We start from the raw sequence: 23,099 nt of genomic DNA, 5'->3' as shown, positions 1-23,099 counted from the left end.
AGCACAGCCACAGCTTGGAAACAATGATACCACTCATTCCCTGCCTTCAACAGGAGTTTCTATGGTGGGCACAGGCATGTCACCTCAATAAGGGTCAGCCTTTCACCTTACCCACAGCCAGGCAAACTATGACAACAGATGCATCGGACCATGCCTGGGGAGCACACATGGCAGGACATTGCATTCAGGGCAAATGGACTACAGATCAGAGGCATCTGCATATCAGTCAAAAAGAAATGCTAGCAGTACAGAATGCCCTAACAGCTTTCAAGGACCTCTTACACCCAGGACAACTAATAATAAAGACGGACAATACCACAGTAATGTGGTACATAAGCAAGGGGGCACACATTCGTACCCTTTATGCAGGCAAGCAATGACCTTGTGGAATACAGCACTGTCTTACCAGGTTCAATTACAAGCACAATTCCTGCCAGGAAAGAAAAACACATTGGCAGACGACCAAAGCAGAAACATCATGGATCCACACGAGTGGAAACTAGAGCCACAAGTATTTGCAATGATAGCTCAAAAATGGGGATGCCTAGACATGGATCTGTTTGCAAGCCCTCAAAACTACCAACTTCAAAAATTTTGCACAAGGACATTCCATCCACAAGCTTGGAAAGTGGCCGCCCTCTCATTCAGTTGGAAAACATTAACAGTGTATGCCTTTCCTCCACTGCCTTTTCTAGCAAAGGTACTGCTGAAAGTCAGATTAGAGAGGCCACAAATGATGCTCCTTGCACTTGACTGGCCACGCCCAGCATTGGTATCCAATTTTAAGGAACATGGCCCATGGCCCACCATGGGTTTTACCACAGATTCCTCACCTGCTCACCCAGCGAGACAATCCGATTCTACACAGCTAGCTCAAGACTTTAAACCTGGCTGCATGGCAAATTACCTGAACAACCAGCCAACAACACTATCCAAAGCTGTTATGGATGTCAATCTGGAGGCCAGAAGGCCCAGCACCAGGAAAACCTATTCAGACAAATGGAAAAGATTTTGTTGCACAAAGGACTTTCCTTTTCATCTATTAAGATCCATGCCTCAGCAATGTCAGCTGATTTAAAATTTCTTTCATGGATAACTGCCCTGTTACTTGCAATAACCTCAGCTAGAAGAGTCCCAGAGCTACAGGCACTTATGGCAGTGGAGCCTTTCCTCATTTTTCATCAAGACAAAGTCTCTCTACGAACTAACCCTTCCTTTATGCCAAAGGTGGTATCCAGTGTGGCCCTAAACCAAACCATTCATTTGCCCACCTTTTTCCCAAATCCCCAGAACAAAGGAGAAAGACTCCTGCACTCTTTGGACATTCACAGGCAATTACGTTACTACTTGGATAAAACTAAGGCTTTCAGAAAAACTGAGCAGCTCTTTGTAGCCTATGCTACAGGATCACAAGGAAACGCTATCTCAAAACAGACCATTTCTAAATGGATAGGGCATTGCATACGTTTCTGCTACATGCATCATGGGAAACCGGTACCTGCTAACATTAGGTCCCACTCCACCAGGGCTACAGCTACATCAGCAGCCTTTCTCAGGGGAGTACCAACCAAGGATATTCTGGAAGCTGCAACTTGGAGTTCAGTGCACACCTTCACCAAACACTATCACTTACCTCTGTATTCTAAGACTAGAGCTGGTTTTGCCACTGCAGTCTTGCAAGGCCTACTAGCTTCTTCTAACCCTGTTTAATTCCACCTCCCATCTTTAGCTTTGGGATTCACCCAAGTGTGATGACTGCAGCAGGGTAACACGATGAACATAGTACAGTTTTATACCTACCATAAATGTAGATGTTCAAGTGTTCACCCTGCTGCAGTCCAGGTTACCCTCCCTCCATCCCCTCTGTACTAGCTGAACTTATCTATACCACTCTATCCTATACAACCTCTGCGGTGTATTTGCTTGTGCCTAAAGCTGTTGTTTTATTTTTATCTAGCTACTTATATATATTTTGCCTACCTACTGGGGGAACCTGACATCTGGGGCAAGAAAAACTGAAGAAAATGGCGTCTGATGCCTCTTATATACCCCTGGCGCACTGATGTCAGTGAAGAAGCGACAGCAACCCACGCCGGACCAAGACTTTGGAATTCAGACCAACTGCGAGACTGCCTGACGGCAGGATAACCCAAGTGTGATGACTGAGCAGGGTGAACACTCGAACATCTACATTTATGGTAGGTACAAAACTGTACTTTCCTCCATCCTAGCTAGGAAAGGGATATATTTCAAGGATGTCTTTAGTGGTAAAGATAGAAAATGATTGGAGACCAGTTCTGTATTTTTCTTTTCTAAACCTGTATTTGATTGTGTCCAAATTTAAAATGATGTCACTTCACAACCTGTTATACACATCTTTCTGCATATGTGTTTCCTGGAAACAGTATATTTAAAAGATGCTTATCACATTCCTGTTCTTCTAGACTTCAGATATTTAAGGCTTTGTTTGCGCCTGGATCACATTTATCAGTTCTCTACCTTAAACTTTGGATTATGCACCGCACCAAGAGTCTTTACAAAGTGTCTAGCTGCAGTTATAGCTCATTATAGGCTACATTTTGTCCACATTGCAAAGATAAGAAAGTAATCTAAATATGGAACAGAATCATTTTCAAAGTGTCAGGAAGCTCTGTCTTGGGTTCAAGATCTCTTACACAAGCTTGTTTTCCAAGAGAACATTCAAAAGTCTTTGACTCCTCCTCACAGGACTGTGTTTACAGGATGTCCTCTGGATACCACTGTTCAAAATGTTTTTCTTCCATGTGTAAAAACAAATTCAAATGTATTTCTAGGGTTTTCCACTCAGATTTTGGTCACTGTGAGGGAATACCTCAAGATTCTGGGTCTCATGGCTTCTATGATTCTTGTGATACTGCTGGCAAAACCCCACATGAGAAAGATACAGTGGTATCTGAAATCTCTTTGATCCCTACATCAACACCCTTCATATTTTCAAATCCCAGTGCCTGGGTTTGTCTGGAGAGAAATCACTTGGAGACCACATATATCCCTAAATCCAGGTCTGCCCTTCTCCTTCCCTGTTACAGATCATTCGGTCACCACTGGCACCTTGGACTTTGCTTGGTAAGCAGCTTCACGAGGGGTAAAAGTACAAGGTATGTGTGACAACAAGGACAGAAACAAGCACATAAATATAAAAGTGATGCTTGCCCTGATAAAGGTACTAAACTTTCAGAATCATATTTTGTTCCTGGGGTCTCTTCAAGTTGTTAAAAACAATACCACAGTCCTATGGTGCATCAGCAAGAAAGGGAGAACCAGGTCACTCTGTCTGCAGATTAGATCGGGATACAGTTTTGCAACACAGTGGCACTCTACAGCCTTTCTCCATTCTGTCAGAGCAAAATTGTGTGGCAGACAAGCTGAGTAGGACAAGGACAGACACTTAAGAATGAAAAGTAAATTGGGGGTCTGCCAAGGTTTTGTTTCATCTGTGAGGATTTCCTCAAGCAGACCCCTTTGTCTCCTTTCTGAACAGTCAGCTGACAAAATTCTGCTCCAGGGCACCAGGCAAGAAGGCCCAGAAAACAGATGCCTTTTCTTTTCCTTGGACAGGAATGTTCCTATATGCCAGTAATATCCAGGGTACTTCTGCAGATTCAAGATTATTAGCCCAGGCAACTGTGATTCTCCTTTGTTTTGGAAATGGCCAGGGGGAGTTGCAATGAGCTTCCTCACAGACTGGATCTTCTCTCATACTTCCATTGAGCAGATTATCCACTCTTCACAGTTGTACCAAAGTTATTCTCTCATCCCAAAAAACAATGTAGAGTGGTTCTTTGCTCTGTTCAGTGGTTGCATCCATGACTTTGGTCCTTCTCACCAGATACCACGAGACTACTTCAGTGGACCCCAATTGTGCAGTGGTTCATCAAGCCCTAATTGATGTATTTCCTGGTACGTCTGAACATTTGCAGGTTCACCTTTCCTGGTGGCTTGCATCACTTTTGGTAATACAAGGTTACCACTTTCTTTCCCCAGCAGAAAGCCACAGTGACCACTGTGACAGTCTGGGTGGGGGGTTACTTCTTGGAAAGAGAGTCCAAGGCACATTGTTCCCCATTGAGGCATTCTCCATATCAACATTCTAGAGATGAGGGCAGTTCTCCTAGCATTGCAGGCATCCAGGACACCCTACCTCAAGGACTGGTATCTATCTCAGCTGACAGCATGTCCATAGTCTGGTATGTCAGTATGCAAGGGGAACCCATTTTTGCCCATTTATGCAGAGAAGCCATGAGGTCTGGCAGTGGGCAATATCTTAAAATTGCTTTCTTCTAGCAATGCACAATTTGTCGATGTCAGATGTTATAGCAGACAGCTTGAGCAGATCTGTCCTTCTGCCTCAAAAGTGGTCCCTCAATTGAAAGGTAGCAGAACAGATTTTCTGCCACTGGGGACAACCGTGCTGCATTCTTTTTGCTGCTCCCCACAACACCAAATACAGTAGGTTCTTTTCCCTGATCCTTTCAAAGGGGCAGTCACCCAGGGATGCTCTGATCTACACCTAGCCCCCTGGTCTCCTTTACGCCTTTGCTCAGACTCCTGTCATCCCAAAATTTCTTTGAAAAGCATTAGAGAGGGAGGTAACTGTCGTATTCATTGCCCCCTTTTGGCCTAGACAAGTATGTTTTCCCTGCCTGTGGCCTCATCTGAAACACCCTTCATGGGTGTTGGATCTCAGCCTGAATCCATTTTTCACCTGTAGCCTGGAACAAGTAATTTTTTTTAGCATACAAGCTCATTTGATGTCTGCTGATGCGTCACAAATGGTCCCTCAGTTAAGCAGTGACTTGAACCCTGTTTTGTTGCTGGAGGATGCCTTGCTGTGACCTTTTTGCTTCCTTGTCCAGTCACAAATGAAGCAGTTACTTACCTGTTATTGTGTCCTTGGGAGGATTCTCCAGGGATGCTATAGCCTAGAAGCAGCGTCCCAGATCATTTTTATACTTTCTCTCATACCCTCTTATTCCAGAGTTTCTAGAGAAGTTCAAAGTCACCATGACAGCCCCATTTTAGCATCAACGGATCTGGTTTCCCCAGTTTGGTCTCATCTCTTTGTACGCCTTTTCTTTTGCGAGTTTACCCCTGGTCCATCTAGCCTTATCTTTGACCTTTACTCCTTGAACTTTACTGCCAAGGTTTCTCCAGCTTCTGTGATACCGATCCAGACTGGTTCCAATCCTGAATTATGTGCAAGCGTCTAGTATTAGAAAGTGTGTTTTCATCTACTCTGGTAATGTCGATGCAGCTGATCGAGAATCAGCTGTTTGAAAAGTACCAGCTTTTTAGTAAGAGATTGCAGTAGAGTCAGGATCGGGGAATATATCCTTTTCTCACTGCAGTGAGATCTTGGCGTTGGGATATATAATTTGGAGGGGGTGTGGGGGTGCATAGGGCTTGCCCCCTGCAAAAAAAGTTAATTTTATTTTTTCAGACATTTGTAGATGGTTGTTTTTGTGTTTCAGTTGGTAGTGTTTGACCATTTGTGCATCAGTGATTTGCAGTTTAAACGAGAAGTTACAAGTTCCATATATATAATTGGCCAAACGAGTGTTACTCTTCTGTACTGTTTCAAAAGTATTAGATAGTGCTAACTGAAGTACAGTGAGTGCTACTCAGTTGTGTGATGCAAAGGGATAACTTAATTGGGCCTTAGATGACCCTTTTTTGGTTAGAGGCATGGACAGTGGAGTAGTCACAGAGGAGGGATGGTAATGAGGGGCTGACTTTGATTCATCCATCCCAGGGGAGAGAAGGCAGCCTAGAGGTTTATTTAAATACACAGCATATGGACTTGGCCAGCTGCATGAGCAGTGTGGCCATCAGTCTGAAGGTTGTGCATAATTTCTTCCTTCTCTCTGAGGACAGCAGTTCGGGGGGTGTCAAGGCTGCAGCAAGAGAGCAGGAGTTGGGGCATACCTCTTGACAGGTGCCATGATGCTGGGCCAGTGTCCCTGAAATCCTCACTAGCCCAGGACTAGGAATCGATTGAGCCAGGGGGAGGCAAAATCCAGTCCAGAGATCCAGTGAATTAGGAGAAGAGTTGGGATTAGCTGGTTGTCAGCTATGAGAGTGGGGGGAGTCCAGTGAGTCCTTATCTCAGGCATGTAATGCTCATACTACCAGGTTTATGGCCACCTCATAACCCTCCAATAATTTTTCATTGAATGACGTTTGTATTACTGCCACATGGACATTACTGAATACCTTTGGGAATGCACTGTAATCTGATTATCACCGTCTGTGGAGCTACCATATTCTGGTGCATTCTTTCATAATGAGCCATCCAAGAGGTTAACTTGGGGAGTCTTTCCTAGAGGTGAAGGAGAGTGAAACTCTGAACATCAGACAAGAAAATTACATTCTTGTGATGATGATAGATCTGTACTGACAGTATAATTTCCTTTTCCCTTCTTGCCCTCCTGACCCTGAGTTCTAATTTTCTGCTTTCACTTTATTTCTTTACTGGACACTCGGACTTATGAGTTTTTGAGATCTGAAGGGAAACTTTTGGCACAGGGAATTATGGGTAATGAGGAGCCTGAAAGTTTTATGGACTTGAACTAAGTACCTGAACATGTTGGCCCCTTGAGGTGATGAGATGAAACTGCCAGTACAGCTCTATCATTACTGTAAGCCGTACTGCTGAATTGCAGTAGGCAAGTGAGAATGTTTTTCAGTAGCATGATCAAGAGTTAAGCAAAGAGAGTGCTGTTTACATTGATGGTTAGCAGAAATAAAACCAAGAAACAAAAATAACTGCTAACCACAAATTCCGGTCATAAGATCAAATTCCAGCTTAGCACTTTTGCGTCTGTTTTTTTATTGTCTGGGAAATACTTGTGATGATGTCTGAGTTAAAGCAAACTGACAAAAGAACAAAGTTGGAGTTTGGTCTTATTACTGGAATTTGTGGTTGGTGATTTATTTTTGGTTTTTGATCAAGTATTAGTTTATTAGGTGATGTGTTGTGTTGACCTGTGATTTGCATGGGTCTTTTGGGTATGTTTAATTATGGACTGTAATGGGCAAGTGGTAAATTCTTTACAGTAGCATAGTCAAGAATCCGTTTACAGAAGTTATTATTATCAAGACCTCTTACTATGTAACATGTTCAAACAGTGTTAGATTACAAGTTTCTAAACCAGTCATATATTTAGTTACTGCTTTTTGTGTTTATTTCCATAATGTAATGTTAACTTTCTGCAGTAGTAAGCATTTTGGAATTAACCAAAAATTCATCACAAATTATTCATTTTTAGTACAGTAAGTTAATCACAGTGACTAGATTTGCAAGTAATACGATCATTGCTGAAAGAAATTGTGCATATGATTTGGAAGTAAGGTGCAGCTGAACCTGACTTTCCAGCAGGATATTAACCACAGGGATTATGTGGCTGCAGTCTTATTCCTTGGCTGTCAGGGTATAGCCTGTCTGTAAGAGAGTTCACCATGTGTATTTCTTTGATGATCTTTGTGTTTCACTGTTGAGTCCGGACTTGTGGGATTTCCCCCTGTGGAAGCCCTTGGCCGGCCTGACTACCAGAGAAAAATCTCCTCAACAGCTGGCACGTAAGGGGAGTCAGCCAGTATCATGAGTTCAGTTCTTTCTTGCTGTCGGAGCCTGAAGCAGAGTTCATCAGTGCATTGTTCAGTCTGCACCAGAGTGAAGACTTCTGAAAACTAACTACCCTGTTGGGGAATCCTTTTTACACTTTTTAACTAATGTCATAGAAAAGCAATAACTGTCTCCATTGTGGTAAATGGATTCCACACAGAGACTTCCATTCCTTCTGTTACTTGCTTGGGCCCAGATCATGACATTCCCAACTGTCGTTTCTACTCACAATTTAATACTAGAACCATTAGATATAGGACTAACATTTTAGCTAGCCACCTTAGCAAATCGTTGGGTTGTCTGCATGAGATGGTGTCCATCTGTTGATCTGAAGCCAAATTTCCTAAGAGTAAAAGGAGAGAAGGAAAAACACCGCAGGCCTGCTTACCATCAGCTAGTCCTCCTAGTCTTATTATTGCTGAAGAAGTTGAGGTGCTTTCACAGCCCCCTTCCGTGACTGAGGTAGTGGTGTGCAGGCCTCTATAGAGATCTATTTGGAGTCTGATATGCCATCAGATCCCTTGACATCTCCTCATGCCTTTAGGACTCAAATCGTCGGTTAGATCTGGGACCGCTTTGCAGGTCTTGGCTTTTGATGACCACAGTTTAACTGATGCGTTTACCCAGCACCAGTCCATGCCAGTCTACTGAGGGAGATGGGTATCTGTGCTTTGGACTTAGCCAGGCTTAAACCGAAAGCTACTCATAAGAAAGTTGTTTCCTCTCAGCCTAGGCCTACCAGCTCCATTCACAGGCTTATCAGCATGATCTTGTAAGTTTGGCTGAAGAAATTATTTCCCTGGTTAGATCCAGGTTCCTAACTGAATCCTCCACAAGAAAAAGGAATGCCCTTCCAGAAGTCCTTTCTGACCCTTTTGAGTTGGATGAAGATTTTGACCAGGAGGATTCTGTCTTTGAAGAGGGCCCTTCCATTGCATCTTTTGAAGACTGTGTTTCTGAGGAGAACCTGGCTTCTGCTTCCATTTCTGAGGATATATCTTTTGGGGAAACCCTGCACACCTTGAAGGAACATTTCCAGTGGGAAGCCTAAGTTTACCCCCAGTCCCAGAAAAGTATAAAGAAATTTCTCAACCTCCCAGAACATAAACCTTTCACCATACCACCTGTTTTGGAAGTTGTGAATTATGTCTTTCAGGACTATTTCTTGAAGCCACACTTCCTCCCTCCTGCCCCTAGAAAGCCTGACCGGTTTTATAGGGTTTTGGATTCTCATAAGCATCTTTTCAAGAATCCTACAGTTGATCCAGAGGTTGACCCCCAGCCCCAAAGGAGCCAGAGCTAGCTCCTCCAAAAAACCTTTCCCACAGATAAAGTAGGGCACTGGGTAGATTTGGTAGAAAGGTTTACGCTTCTGCTACCTTATCTGTGAGGGCATTAAACTGTCAGTTCCACATGATTAAATGCCAGGAGACTTTACTGGATCAGATGAGACAGAAGATAATGACTGTAGAGAAAAGGGTCTCTCTAAGGAGTTACTGGACTGTTGCAGATGTCCTTCAAGAATGCAACTGCAGTCATAACATGTGGGTTGCCCTGCCTCAGGCAGCCCTCGGTCGGCCGGATTCCAAAGTCTGGGTCCGACGTCGGCTGATGTCTCATTTCTTTCCGATGTCAGAGCGGCTGGAGTACATAAGCATCAGCCAACGCCATTTTCTTTAGTCTTTCTTGCCGCGCGGTGCCCGAAGCAGAAGCAGTTCGCAAGTGCCGGTCGGTCAGCTCCTGTATTCTTCGACCAAGTCATCAAAAGCTAAGTACCCCGTTGGGGACCTTTTCTTGCCTCAGCCGATGTCAGAAATTACTGAAAAAGTTAACAATTGTCTTTCTTGTGGTAAACAAATACCTCATAAGGATTTCCACTCTTACTGTCTTCCTTGCCTGGGCCCAGACCACGACGTCTCGGCCTGTGTAGCCTGTGCTCGCTTCAACAAGCGCACTCTCAGGCGCCGGGCGGAGTTCGCTGAAGATTTTTTCGCTGATAAATTTGCTTACACCATGCCGTCTGATCTTCCAACATCGCAAACTCCCAAAAAGCGAAAAGACCGGGACTGACATCCTTGGCCCGCGTCTACCTCCGACTCCACGCCAAAACCTAGCGCGAGTGCTCCGGTTCCCTCTGAGATGGTCTCTCCACCGCTCCGAACCGAAGACACCACATTACCGACGACTCCGATTCCGGACATCACTCCGACGCCAGTTATCGATTTTCCTCCGGATACTGAAACCGAGGAAATGCCCGAGACCATTGCTGTAGACAAGGTCACTCCTGCACGTGGAGCTGCCAGGCCTCCTATGGCCATGTCTATTAAGGCCTACACTAGGGCTAAGGCAGCCAGCAAAACAAAGCATATTACTTCTAAATCCTTACCTCAGCCTACTCCAGAGACACAAATTATGTCCATGGCTGCTGATTTAATTTCCATGATTAGAGGTTCACAGGCCCATCCTGAGAGAGGATCCCAGCCTCCTTCTGATAAAAGGGCCCGGGTTGAACCCTCTGACCCTATTCCTTCAGATGAAGATTCTGAGGGCTCTGTCCACTCTGATAGCCAGGAAGAGCTCTTCCAGACCTATGAGGACTCGGATGCAGAAGATTCCATCCCTCGGCCTCCCTCGTGAGGATATTTCTTTTGGGGAAGTTCTGCACACCATGAGGGAACATTTCAAGTGGCAAGGTCAGGAATATTCTGATTCTAGGAAACGCTTTAGGACTTTCCTTAAGAAGCCCCAGCACAGGCCCTTAGCTATTCCTCCTGTACTTGATGTTCTGGATGATTTATATTCTGACTCTAGTGCTACCCCTGATTCTCTTCCTCCTGCTCCAGCCAAGCCAGACAGGTATTACAGGGTCCCAGAAACTCATTCCCATTTATTCAGGGCCCATACTGCTGATTTGGAAACTATTTCACAGGGGCCTAAAGGAGTTTCAGCCTCCACCTCTAAAAATCCATTGCCCTCCAACAGGGAAGCTAGGTCATTAGAGAGATGGGGCAAAAAGGTTTACACATCCACTACCTTATCTATGAGAGCTTTAAATTGCCTTTTTCATATGTTACAATATCAGGATTACCTGTTAGAAGATTTACAAAAAACATTAGCCACTCCTGATCCTTTAGACAGGAAGACTTTGCAGGAAGCTGTACATAACACTCAGCAAGTAAGCAATCACTTCCTGCAGTGTGGATATGATGCACTGGAAGCTTCATGTAGGGCAGCTATGACGGGGGCAGTCATTTGTAGACATGCTTGGTTAAAAGATCAACCTCTACCAGATCATGTAAAAGCAAAACTTCTGGATGCACCTTTGGAGAAGAACAAGCTTTTTGGTGCAAATGCTAAGGATGTGTTAAAGACCATCGAAGAAAAAGCAAAATCGGTTCAGACGGTGAGAGATTTCCTCCAGGTTCAACCCCCCAGATTCAGTAGGAATTGGCCTTCTAAAAACTGGTCCTTTCCTAATCCAGAAAAGTTTCAAAGGGGTAAGAACAGACATGGCCGAGGAAGAGGCCAATACAGAGGCCCTTACAGGGGACGACAATGGCAGCCAGGAAACCAAAGAAGTGACACAGGGGTTTCACCTGCCCCACAACCACAATCTCAATGACTTTCCTCTACTACCGCCTACCAGGGGACAAATAGAAGCTCCCTTGGGCGGGAAATTATCTCTGTTTGCAGAAAATTGGCACAGACTGACAAAGGACAAATGGATTTTGGACATTATAACCGAGGGTACAGGTTTCATTTTCATACCTTACCAAGAAAACAAGGCATGCCAAACCTACCACAAAACCAGAGGGCAGAGGCTATCAAGCAAATCACTCTGCTGACTCGGATGAAAGCAATAGAAAGAGTTCCACAACAAGAACAAGACCAGGGGTTTTACTCAAGACTGTTCCTTGTTCCAAGAAAAGAATCTCAATGGAGACCAATACTGGACTTGTCCGCATTAAACACCTTTCTCATAGTACCAAAGTTCAAAATGCTGACTCTACAGCAACTCCTTCCCATGCTGGGCAAGGGGTCTTGGCTGACTCTGGACCTCAAGGAGGCATACCTGCATGTCCCTATCAGACACAGTTGCAGAAGATACCTCAGATTTCTTGCAGGGCCAGAGCATTATCAATTCTCAGCATTGCCATTTGGCTTATCTACTGCGCCCAGAGTATTCACAAAATGCCTGGCTTCAGTAATTGCTCATTGCAGGCTCCAGGCGATACAAATTTACCCGTACCTGGATGACTGCCTCATACAAGCGGACGACAAATTGATGTTGACAAAAAACCTGGATTATGTCATACGATTACTTCAAGCTCTGGGATACACAGTCAACTTCCAAAAGTCAAGACTGCAGCCATCCCAGCAAATAATCTTCTTAGGAGCCAAACTAGACACAGCCTCTCAGATGGCTTACCTGACAGAAGACAAGCAAGAGGAGTTAACTCATTACTTCAAAGGTTTAGCAAAACTCACCCAGATGACTGCAAGGAGATTCCTACAGGCCCTGGGTTACATGGCATCCTGCATTCTCCTGGTTCCATTAGCAAGACTACACATGAGAAAGCTTCAATGGTACCTAAAAAGCATTTGGTCTCAACACAGCAACAACTTGGAGACAATCATACCACTCATTCCATGCCTACAAAAGGAATTCCTATGGTGGGCCTCGTGAGCCAGGCAAACACAGGTATGTCATTCAAAACCACAGATAACACAGACCATGACCACAGACGCCTCAGACCTTGGATGGGGGCGACATGGAAGGCAGGTGTATACAAGGACAATGGTCTCCAAAGGAAACACATCTGCATATAAACCAAAAGGAAATGCTGGCAGTAATGCATGCCATCGAGGCTTTTCAACACCAACTCCAGCAAGGACATTTACTGATACGGACAGACAACACCACTGTGATGTGGTACATAAACAAGCAAGGGGGCACCCACTCTTACCCCCTTTGCAGACTGACAATGCATCTTTGGGAGAAATCACTGAGCCTAAACATCCAGCTACAATCCCAGTTTTTTCCAGGAAAAGACAATGTGTTGGCGGACAGCCTAAGCAGGAATTTCACAGATCCACACAAGTGGAGGTTACATCCGAAGGCCTTCAGACAACACACTTCGACATGGGGCAAGCCAGAAGTGGACCTATTTGCCTCTCACCTCAACCATCTTCTACCAAAATTCTGCACAAGGACATACCATCCAAAAGCTTGGAAAATATATGCCGTCTCATTCAACTGGAACTCCCTAACAATCTATGCATTCCCACCTTTGCCACTGATGACCTCAGTATTACTAAAGATCAAAGCAGAGAGACCCAAGGGAATCATAATAGCTCCGGACTGGCAGAGAGACCCAAGGGAATCATAATAGCTCCGGACTGGCCAAGACAACACTGGTACCCACTACTACGGAGCATATGTCACACCAGGAGGTGGGCCCTTCCCCAATGGCCTCTACTTTTGACTCAACACATTTTCGAAACAGTGCATCCAAATCTTCAGACACTGCAGCTAACAGCCTGGGAGATCCCATAAATAACTTCAGCCTATCTCTCTCCAAGGAAGTTCAGCGGATACTAACAGAGGCTCGAAGACCATCCACCAGAAAGGTTTACTTAGCAAAGTGGAAAAGATTCAGCAATTGGAATACCAGCAAGGGACATGATGCATCATTGTTGAACATCCCGCTCATCTTGGAATATTTGGCAGATATGTTAAAGAACGGCCTCTCATATTCTTCCATAAAGATACATGCATCTGCTATTTCAGCTAGATACAACACTGATCCTCCTGTTTTTTCACACCCTTTACTAAGGCAATTCCTCAGGGGAATCAATAACATTAAGCCACCAAGAAAGGCCCCAGTGCCAGCCTGGGACCTCAGTTTTGTCCTAGAAAAACTGACTCTACCTCCATTTGAGCCAGCAGCTTCCGTTGACTTGCAATTTCTCTCATGGAAGACAGCTTTCCTGTTGGCAATTACCTCAGCAAGAAGGGTTTCGGAGCTACAGGCCGTAATGGCAATACCACCCTTTATTATTTTTCACAGAGACAGGGTTTCATTAAGGACCAACCCTACTTTTATGCCAAAGGTGGTATCTAGGGTTTCTTTAAATCAAGCCATTCATCTGCCTGCTTTCTTCCCCAATCCTGAGAATAAGGGGGAAAGACTGTTGCATACCTTGGACATTCACAGACAACTTCGATACTACCTGGACAGAACCAAGACCAGTAGGAAGTCTGAACAACTTTTTGTAGCTTACGCCCCTGCAGTCCAAGGAAAAGCAATTTCAAAACAGACTATTTCAAAATGGATTGGACATTGCATCAGATTCTGTTATTCCTTTCATGGAAAGACTGTTCCAGCCAATGTCAGACCACATTCCATCAGAGCTACAGCCACCTCTACAGCATTCTTAAGAGGGGTGCCTACTAAGGACATTCTAGAAGCTGCTACATGGAGCTCCGTGCATACATTCTCCAAACACTACAATCTCCCTCTATACTCCAGATCCAGAGCAGGCTTTGCTTCGGCAGTCCTGCAGGGTTTGATTGCCACACCATCTTTTTCCTAGAGCATTCCTCCTCCCCCAGCTAAGCTATGGTATTCTACCCACATGTTATGACTGCAGTTGCATTCTTGAAGGACATAGTACAGTTTTGTACCTACCATAAATGTAGATGTCCGATAGACATGCAACTGCAGTCGGATTTTCCCTCCCTCCATACCTAGGGTCCACTCCTATCCCTGTTACTCTTAGCTGGGGATATCTGTTATGGTGTATTTGTTTTATTGCTCATTTATTTGTTTGGAATCCTGTTTTTGTCTTCCAATTTGATTACAGCCTTCCTTGGAGGGCACCTGGCATCTGGGGCAAGAAACACTGAAGAAAATGGTGTCGGCTGATGCTTATGTACTCCAGCCGCTCTGACGTCGGAGAGAAATGCGACATCAGCCGACGTCGGACCCAGACTTTGGAATCCAGCCGACCGAGGGCTGCCTGAGGCAGGACAACCCACATGTTATGACTGCAGTTGCATGTCTATCGGACATCTACATTTATGGTAGGTACAAAACTGTACTTTCTAGCTCCCAGGTAGCTAAACATAGTCTTCACTGTGGGTATGATGCTATGGAAGCCTCCAATAGGGCTGCAGATACAAGCTGTGTCATTAAAAGACACACTTGGTTGAGGGAGCAGTCCCACCCAGAACTTATCAAATCTAACCTCTTGGATGACTCCTTGGACAAGACTTCCTCTTTGGTCCCAAAGCAGAGGCTGTGCCCAAATAATTGGAGTAGAAGGCCACGTCTCTACAGACTGTTAAACACTTTCTGCAGATGCAATCTCCATGTTTCACTCAAAACTACACTTCTCAGCATTGATCCTTTACCTCCCAATCTAAAGCTAAGCAAAGAAAGCCATATAGGGAAAGGAGCCAGAGGCAGAACCAAAGATCCAGACAGTGACATTCAGAAACTTATAGGCCAGGGAGTTCTAGACCACAGAACCCTGGCAGGGAACAATCATGACTCATCCATGATGATTCCCCCTCCCTTCCCTCCTTTCCCTCCCAGACTTGGAGGAAGACCATCATTATTCCAAGTTAATTGGCCCCTCATTTCTTCAGACCAGTAGGTACTAAACATTATATAAAGGGGCTACAAACTCAAATTCAAGCTGCCTTTGAAACCCCCAGGCTTCCCAAACATTCCCTCAAACAAAGGCTGTATCCCAAATAGAGATGCTGTGCACTCAGGGCACACTCGAACATCTACATTTATGGTAAGTGTACACAACTGTACTTTCCTAGTGGTTCCAAAATTCAAGATGTTGCCACTTTTGTCCAAGATCTCTCCAAAAGCTTTCATGGTTACCCTAGATATAAAGTATGCATACCTGCATATTCCCGTAGAAGAATCTCACATCAGCTTCTTACACTTCAGAGCAGGTAACGGGCACTATCAATTTTGTGCTTTGCCCTTTGGCTTGTGTACTGCTCCCAGGGTTTTCACCAAGTGCTTATCACCTCCAATTGCCTTCTGCAGAACAAAAGGGGTTCAGATTTACCACTGTCTGCATGGATTGCCTTATGCAGGCTACAAGCCTGACAGAATTCAACTCAGATTTGATGTTCACCCAGAACTTTTAACCTCCCTGAGGTATACCACAAATCATCAGAAATCCCACACAAACCCCTCAATCAGGATTGTGTTCCTGAGGGCCCTACTGGATTCTTCTCTTAACAAAAGGCTTGCTTGCTTTCGGACAAAGTCTGTTTCCTGACTCTGTACTTCCAAGCAATCATGGTCAGAGATTTCCTCTTGCATCCTCATGGTCCCCTTGGCCAGGCTACACATGAAGAAACTCTAGTGGTACCTCAAAAATATGTGGTTTCAGCATGCACAGCCACTGTCGGCCAAGATCCAACTGATTCCTTGCCTCAAGGAGGAATTTGCATAGTGGGCCCCCGGGCTTGCTCCCTTAACCCGGGTGTCCCCTACAGATTTATTCCCAGGACCAAACACTGACCACAAACACCTCCAAAGGCAGCCTGGGAAACGCACGTCAACCACTTCCAAACCCAAGGGAAGTGGGAACACAAGCCCTGAGAGGAACATATAAATTTTAAAGAACTTATGGCAGTTTAAAAATGTTCTCATAGCCTGCAGAGAGAAATGGAAACCAGGGGTGCTAGTAGTGAAAGACAATACCACAGTCGTGGGGGGACTCACTCCTACCCTCTGCCACCTAGCAGTGGATGTTTGGGAAACAACGCACACCTTGGGGTTATACCTCTTGACACAATACCTGCTAGCTGTGCACAACCAACAGGCAGACCACCTTAACCGAAACCTGTCCGACCCCACAAGTGGTAACTGCATCGGAAAACATTTCTCAGTATAGGCAAAAAATGGGAGCTCCACAAATAGAGCTCTTTTCCACCAAGGAAAATGCTCAGTTGGAAATATTTTGCTCCAGGGACAGAATTAAGTCAGCCTGGAAGATGGATGCTTTCTCCTTCCCATGGGCAAACCTCTTCATTTAGGCCTTCCTTCCAATTTCTCTGCTACCCAGGGTGCTCCTAAAGGTGAGGGAAGTGGGGCCAAGAGTAACACTGATAGCCCCATACTGGCCCAGGAAGCACTGGTACCCTCTGCTGCTCAGTCTAAAAAGCATGAAACCATGGCAGCTGCCGTTGAGATTGGACCTTCTGACAGAGGACAAGGGAAAGATTGTGCACCCCAACTTGCAAACCCAAATTATCAGCATGGAGGGTACCATAATATCATGGACAGATCATATCCTAGACAATCAGGTTCAGGATATTCTAAGAGGCCAGAAGGCCTTGCACTAGGAAATCCTACTCGGCTAAATGGAAAAGATTCTTCCTTTGTTGTGGGTGACATGCACAGAATCCTCATCTAGCCAAAATTCCGGTCGTCCTAGCCAGTGTATTTACAAACACCTGCCTTATGCCGCCATAAAAATGCATGCCTCTGCTCTTTCATCCCACAGTCCTGCCCAACCTCATATCTTCTCTCAGCCCCTTATGAAAGTTTCTTAGAGGGGTGATCCACATCGGGCCACCCAGAAGGCCTCCGACCCCACCCTGGGACCATCATTTTATTCTGGAGAAACTTTTTCTTCCAACATTTGAACCAGCTTGGAAGAGTGCCTTCTTTTTAGCCATCACTTCTGCTAGAAGGGTTTCTAAGCTGCAGGCACTCATGGCAGTGGGGGAACCCTTCCTCATCTTTCTCCCAGACAGTCTCTCACTCAAGACTAACCCCTGCTTTATGCCCAAGATGGTGGCAGACACCTTCTTAAATCAAACCATACATCTGCCTACTGTCTTCTCCAAACCACAAAACAAATGGAAAAGAATTATTCACTCCTTGGATGTGCATAGGAAACTCTTTTGACAGAACAAAGATTTTGAGGAAATCAGACCAGCTGTTTCTGGCCTTTGCCACTGATTCTGAAGGGAAATCAGTTTCCAAATAAACTGTCTCTAAATGGATCTTTTACTGTATCTCCTTTTGTTAATCATCATGGTAAGATGCCGCCTGATGTTGGGAGGACACACTCCACTAGGGCAACTGCTGCCTCTGCTGCCTTCCTAAAAGTGGTACCCACCAAATACATCTTGGAAGCTGCTGTCTGGTCGTTGTTGCATACCATTATCAAATATTACCATCCATCATCCTTCTCCAAGGCCAGAGCAGGATTTGCCACTGCGATCCAGCAGGGCGTCCTAATGTCTCCTTAATCTGCCATCTGCCGTCTTCTCAGCTTTGGGAGTCATCCCACAAGTCAGGATTGCAGCAGCGAAATGCAAAGAACATAGTACAGTTGTGTGTACTTACCATAAATCTAGAGCTTCAATTGTATTCATTGTTGCAGTATTCTTTCCCTCCCTCCTCCTTAGCCCTTAATGTAGACATATGTTTTTACTTACAGGCCTCGAATTCCGATATGGCTTCAGTAAGCCATCCGACAGCAGATCTTCCAAAAAAAATGTAAAGATCAAGACAGAGAGAGAGAGAGACTGCACAGGTCCAAACCTACCAACGACACTTCCGTTAAGTTAGTTGTCAGTTCTCCGGTCCTCAGTGAGTCGCTTTTGCAGCCCCTGATGCCCACTTATGTAGATTTGCAAGCCACTACCGAGACCCTTTCGGAGTCCGGTATGCCGCAAAGCTCTTTGACTAAGGATCCTGCAGTCGTCTGTACCTTGGATGGGTTCTGAGCCGTTGAGCAGGCACCGGCTTTCGAGGAAGTCCTTTGCTCTGCCGATTCTCGACACAAACAGACGTCTTCTTTCACAACCACCGTTCTTTCGAAAATGATAGTTTCTCAGACCCAGGGTCCGAACCACACCCAAGAAACAGACTTACCCACTCCCAGGCACCTGCTTCCTTTTTGCAGTCTCAGATGCTTAAAATGGTGGAAGACCTTGGAATGCTGATCAGGGGAAGCCAAGCTACCCCCTCCAAAAGAAAAAGAGATCAGTCACCTGTACTTCTGTTTGAACAAGAGTCAGACATGACTCATGCTTCTGAATATGAAGACATGCAACTCCTCTGTACTTATGAGGATTCTGATGCAGAGGATTCCATCCCTTCAGCCTCTCCTCCCAGATCTACCTCCAAACCAGTGGGCAGAGGCTCAAAAGCAAATCCTTTCCCTGCTTTCTATGAGGGCAGTAGAGCACGTTCCTGCAGAACAGATAGGCTAAGGTTTCTACTCCAGACTTTTTCTGGTGCCCAGAAAAGAGGGTACCTGGAGCCCCATCCTCTATCTATTCATTCTAAACACCTTCCTGGTGATCCCAAAATTCAGAATGCTCACCCTCAAGCAGCTGCTACCCATGCTCTCCAAGGACGCTTGGCTAGCCACACTGGATCTAAAAGAGGCCTACCTCCACATTTCTATCAGGGACTCATACAGGAAATATCTCCGTTTCAGGGCAGGTTCTCGACACTTTAAGTATTCTGTGCTTCCCTTTGGCTTATCTAATGTTTTACTTGGATCGCTTTTCTGTATACTTAAAGGATTTTCGACTGGAAACAGACTGCCTGCCTTGCTTGGATTACTTTCGAATACTTAGTAACGCTGTGCAATTATATATTTTCTATATTTTTGTTTTCTTTTGACTTGAGACGAGTTTAAGTTCGCTACTTCTACTACTATTGTCTGATCTGATTAATATACAGTGATTAACTAGAAATATATGGACTGAAAATCTTCCACACACAAGTTTTTTACACTTTTTTTGTTTTTGGACCCACTTCACTTTAGTGGGTTGTTTTGAGACTTCGGGGATACCATGGAGATTACTTGTTTTTTGTTGGTACTTTGGTTTCTGAGACCAAGGTTTTTGTTCCGTCAAAGGATCCCTGAATTGGTGTGGAATTCCAGAATTTTAAGACATGGATAATGACAGGCTAAAAGATTTACTTAACTGTACCTATCTGGAAGGATACAGAAGCAGATCAGATACAAACGGATACAGAAAATGGACAGGGAAAAATGGGCCCAGAAAATATGAATTCAGAGACTTTTTCTAAACTAGAAAAGCAACTGAAACGCATGCAGGGTCTCTACTGGGAACGCATTTATTTACAACAAAGCATAGATAAGAAGAGACTACTCTGGGGACTTAGATTGAACAAAAGACCAATGTGGAAAAGTATGGATGATTCACTTTCTAAGGAATGGGAATATATTTAAGAGGATGCCAGCTACAAACTTATTTGTCTGCTAGTAAGGAACAACTTTAGTGCGCAGGAAACTACAAAGGCTGACATCACATCTTTAAAAACTACATTGGAAAATGAGAACCACAATGACCTAGATGCTAAATTTGAGCTGCTTAAAGAAAGAGTGAAAGGATATGAGCAGTCCATTAAAGAAAGAAAGATTAATAAAATGAAATGAGATCAACTGGACAAAGATGATCCTGGGAGACTTACTAGGAAGTACAATAATAATAACAACAACAGGAGAACCAACAACAGACAAGGTTTTGGTTATTACAGGGGATATAAGGGAAAGTATAACCGTGCCAGCAGACCTCAACGGGATTTTCCCAGGGGAGATCCTCGCACAAAACCAGACTGGCACAATACATGACCACTAGGAGACTGCCCCTCCAACATCTCATTCCTCACAATCCCAATCCCCTCGGGCTATCAACACTCCGCAAAAGCTTTTGACATCACAGAATGATCAGGACAGGAACATAAGCCACAGCGGCAACCAGAACTGACAGAGTTCTACAGGACGAATTGCAGGATTACCAGGACAACCGGAACCACAGACAATCCAGCTACTGGGAGCAGCAGCACCTTCACAGAGACCAGTTTCTTCGGGCAGACCATTATCAACAGCACAGACCTCAACGACCACACCAATACCAAAGCCAGTACCAGAACAAGAACGACCACCACCAGAGCCCCAGAGCTCGTCCCTCTTACCAGGTCCCCCCATACCACAGCCACAGCGAGGAATACTACTACAACTCACAGAGATTCCAGAAAGCAGAGGAGGAATTCCAGAGGTCTCGTACTCTATCCTCGAACTCCCAGGGAGACAGGAGAACCAAACAGTGGACAGGGGCTGAGGAAAATACAATACCTGGGCAATCCCGACAGAAACCCCGACTACAACCCAGGTCCCAGGCTCAGACGGAGGAACCAGCCACAATAACGGGTACAATAACAACAACAACAGGTGCCACAATAACAGGTGCTCCACTTATCTGGAACCACTCTGTTAAAGCACTGACTGGAGAGGAAAAAAGTGTGTTGTCCAAAGAACTTACTTTTGTACCAAGCTGCAGGAGTGAGGTTGCTCATGTGCTTATAGACCTTAAAATGTTTGTGAGGAAGCTCAACTTAAGGGTACAGTTTCATGGCAAAAATAATGACATTGAAAATAAGCCTATTGATGAAACTATAAAAAGGCCTAGCAGCTATTGTCCACCACTACATCAAACATTAGCTGCTTTCAAAGTGAAATGTGAGATGGATATCAGGTAACTCCTTAAAAAAAAACCTCCTAAAAAAACTTTATAACTTAACACAAGGAGAAAGAAAAGCATTGCTTGAGCTAGGCAATGATAAATCCAGGCGTGTAATGAAGGCAGACAAGGGAGGAGGTATACTTGCGACTGATACTACTCATGTACCAACTCCTTAGCGCAACGCTTTCTGGAGTTCATAAACTCCAATGCCCTAGATCAACTTATCCACACTCCCACCAGGGGCAACAATATCCTAGACCTAGTCATTACCAACATGAGTGACCGGTGTTCCACACCTGAAGTCAACTCCTCGTTGGTCCGATCCGACCATAAGCTAATCACCCTTGACATCCACATCCCACCCCCACCCCCCTTTAAGGAAACCACAGTAAAAAATTTCTCCAAAGCCAACTTCATGCTTCTTAAGACAGAAGTAGTGAACTTCATGACACCCATGCAGATGGACAATACAGTTACAACTGCTGAATCCTACACAAATGCACTCTATAAGCACTTACATGAGTGAATGGATTGTGCTATCCCAAACAGAACCAAGACGCTATCCTCCAAAAAAAGGAAGCCAATCTGGTGGTCCCCTGCCATAAACAAACTGTACAACAGAAGGAAGAAACTGTTGCAAAAGAGAGTAAAATCCCATGAGTGGAGGAGCTCCCTGGTCAGCCTCAATAAGAAGCTGAGATCCCTTATAAGATCCTCCATAGCTAGCTACGAAAATAAAATTACCACTAATTCCAAGGACAACCACAAAGCATTCTATAGCTATGTCAAGAATCTCAATGGCAACACCCAGATCTGCTCTGGGTTACAGCACAAAGGCACGAAAATTACAGAACCAACTGATATTGCCAACATCCTGGCAGATAGGTTCAGTACTAACTTTACCCCCCACCCCCTAAAGGGCCCATATCTATACAGGAAGAATGCAGAGTCCCTGTAATCACAACTATGCAGGTGAAAGCTGCACTCTCTAAAGTCAAAAACTCAGCATCCATGGGGACCGGACAACATCCCAGGCTGCGTTTTACACGAACTTCAGAATGAACTGGCTCCCCACTTAAGCACCATGTTCAATAATAGCCTCGCATCAGGCTTTGTGCCCACTGAATGGCGCACAGCAACAGCTATCCCACTCCACAAAGGGGGAGCCACCACTGATCCTGGGAACTATAGACCTATTAGCCTGATGAGCCTGGTCTGCAATGCCATGGAACGTATCATCATGGAACTCATAAACAGACATTGGTAACCTCCAAACTCTGGATCCCACCCAGTTTGGGTTTGTGAAAGGTAGATCATGCCTCCTGTACCTGATTGACTATTTTGAGGCAGTCACCAAAGCCGTAGATGAGGGTAAGGTGGTTCACACAGCCTGTCTTGACCTCGCCAAGGCTTTCGACACCATCCCCCATTCTGGAATTATAGCTAAACTCAATAAACTAGGCATAAATCCCTACGTCACAAGATGGGTTGCCAACTGGCTCACTGACAGAACGTACACTGCAAAAGTTGCAGACTCCAAATCTGACCTCAAACCAGTGACAAGTGGAGTACCACAGGGTTCCGTCCTGGGACCGCTCCTGTTTGGTATCTACTTCTCTGAAGTACAGGCTAACACAGAAGGCCTCTGGCTAACGAAGTTCGCAGATGACTGCAAACTAGGAGCCATAGTCAAGTCCCCAAATTATGTGAACATCCTACAGAAGGACTTCTCTGAGACAGATGCCTGGTGTCAGAGCCATGGCCTCAAGCTCAATTCCAAAAAGTGCAGTGTCATCCCCTTTGGTAAAAACTCTGTACCCATGAACTACCACATAGGCAGAAATCTACTTAACACCGAATGTGTGATAAGAGACCTTGGGA

This window comes from Protopterus annectens, chromosome 2.part0, assembly GCF_019279795.1.
Source record: "Protopterus annectens isolate FY-2018-M chromosome 2.part0, PAN1.0, whole genome shotgun sequence".
NCBI lineage: Eukaryota > Metazoa > Chordata > Ceratodontiformes > Protopteridae > Protopterus > Protopterus annectens.
The sequence above is the reverse complement of the archived record's forward strand: the minus strand, read 5'-3'. Positions refer to the sequence as shown.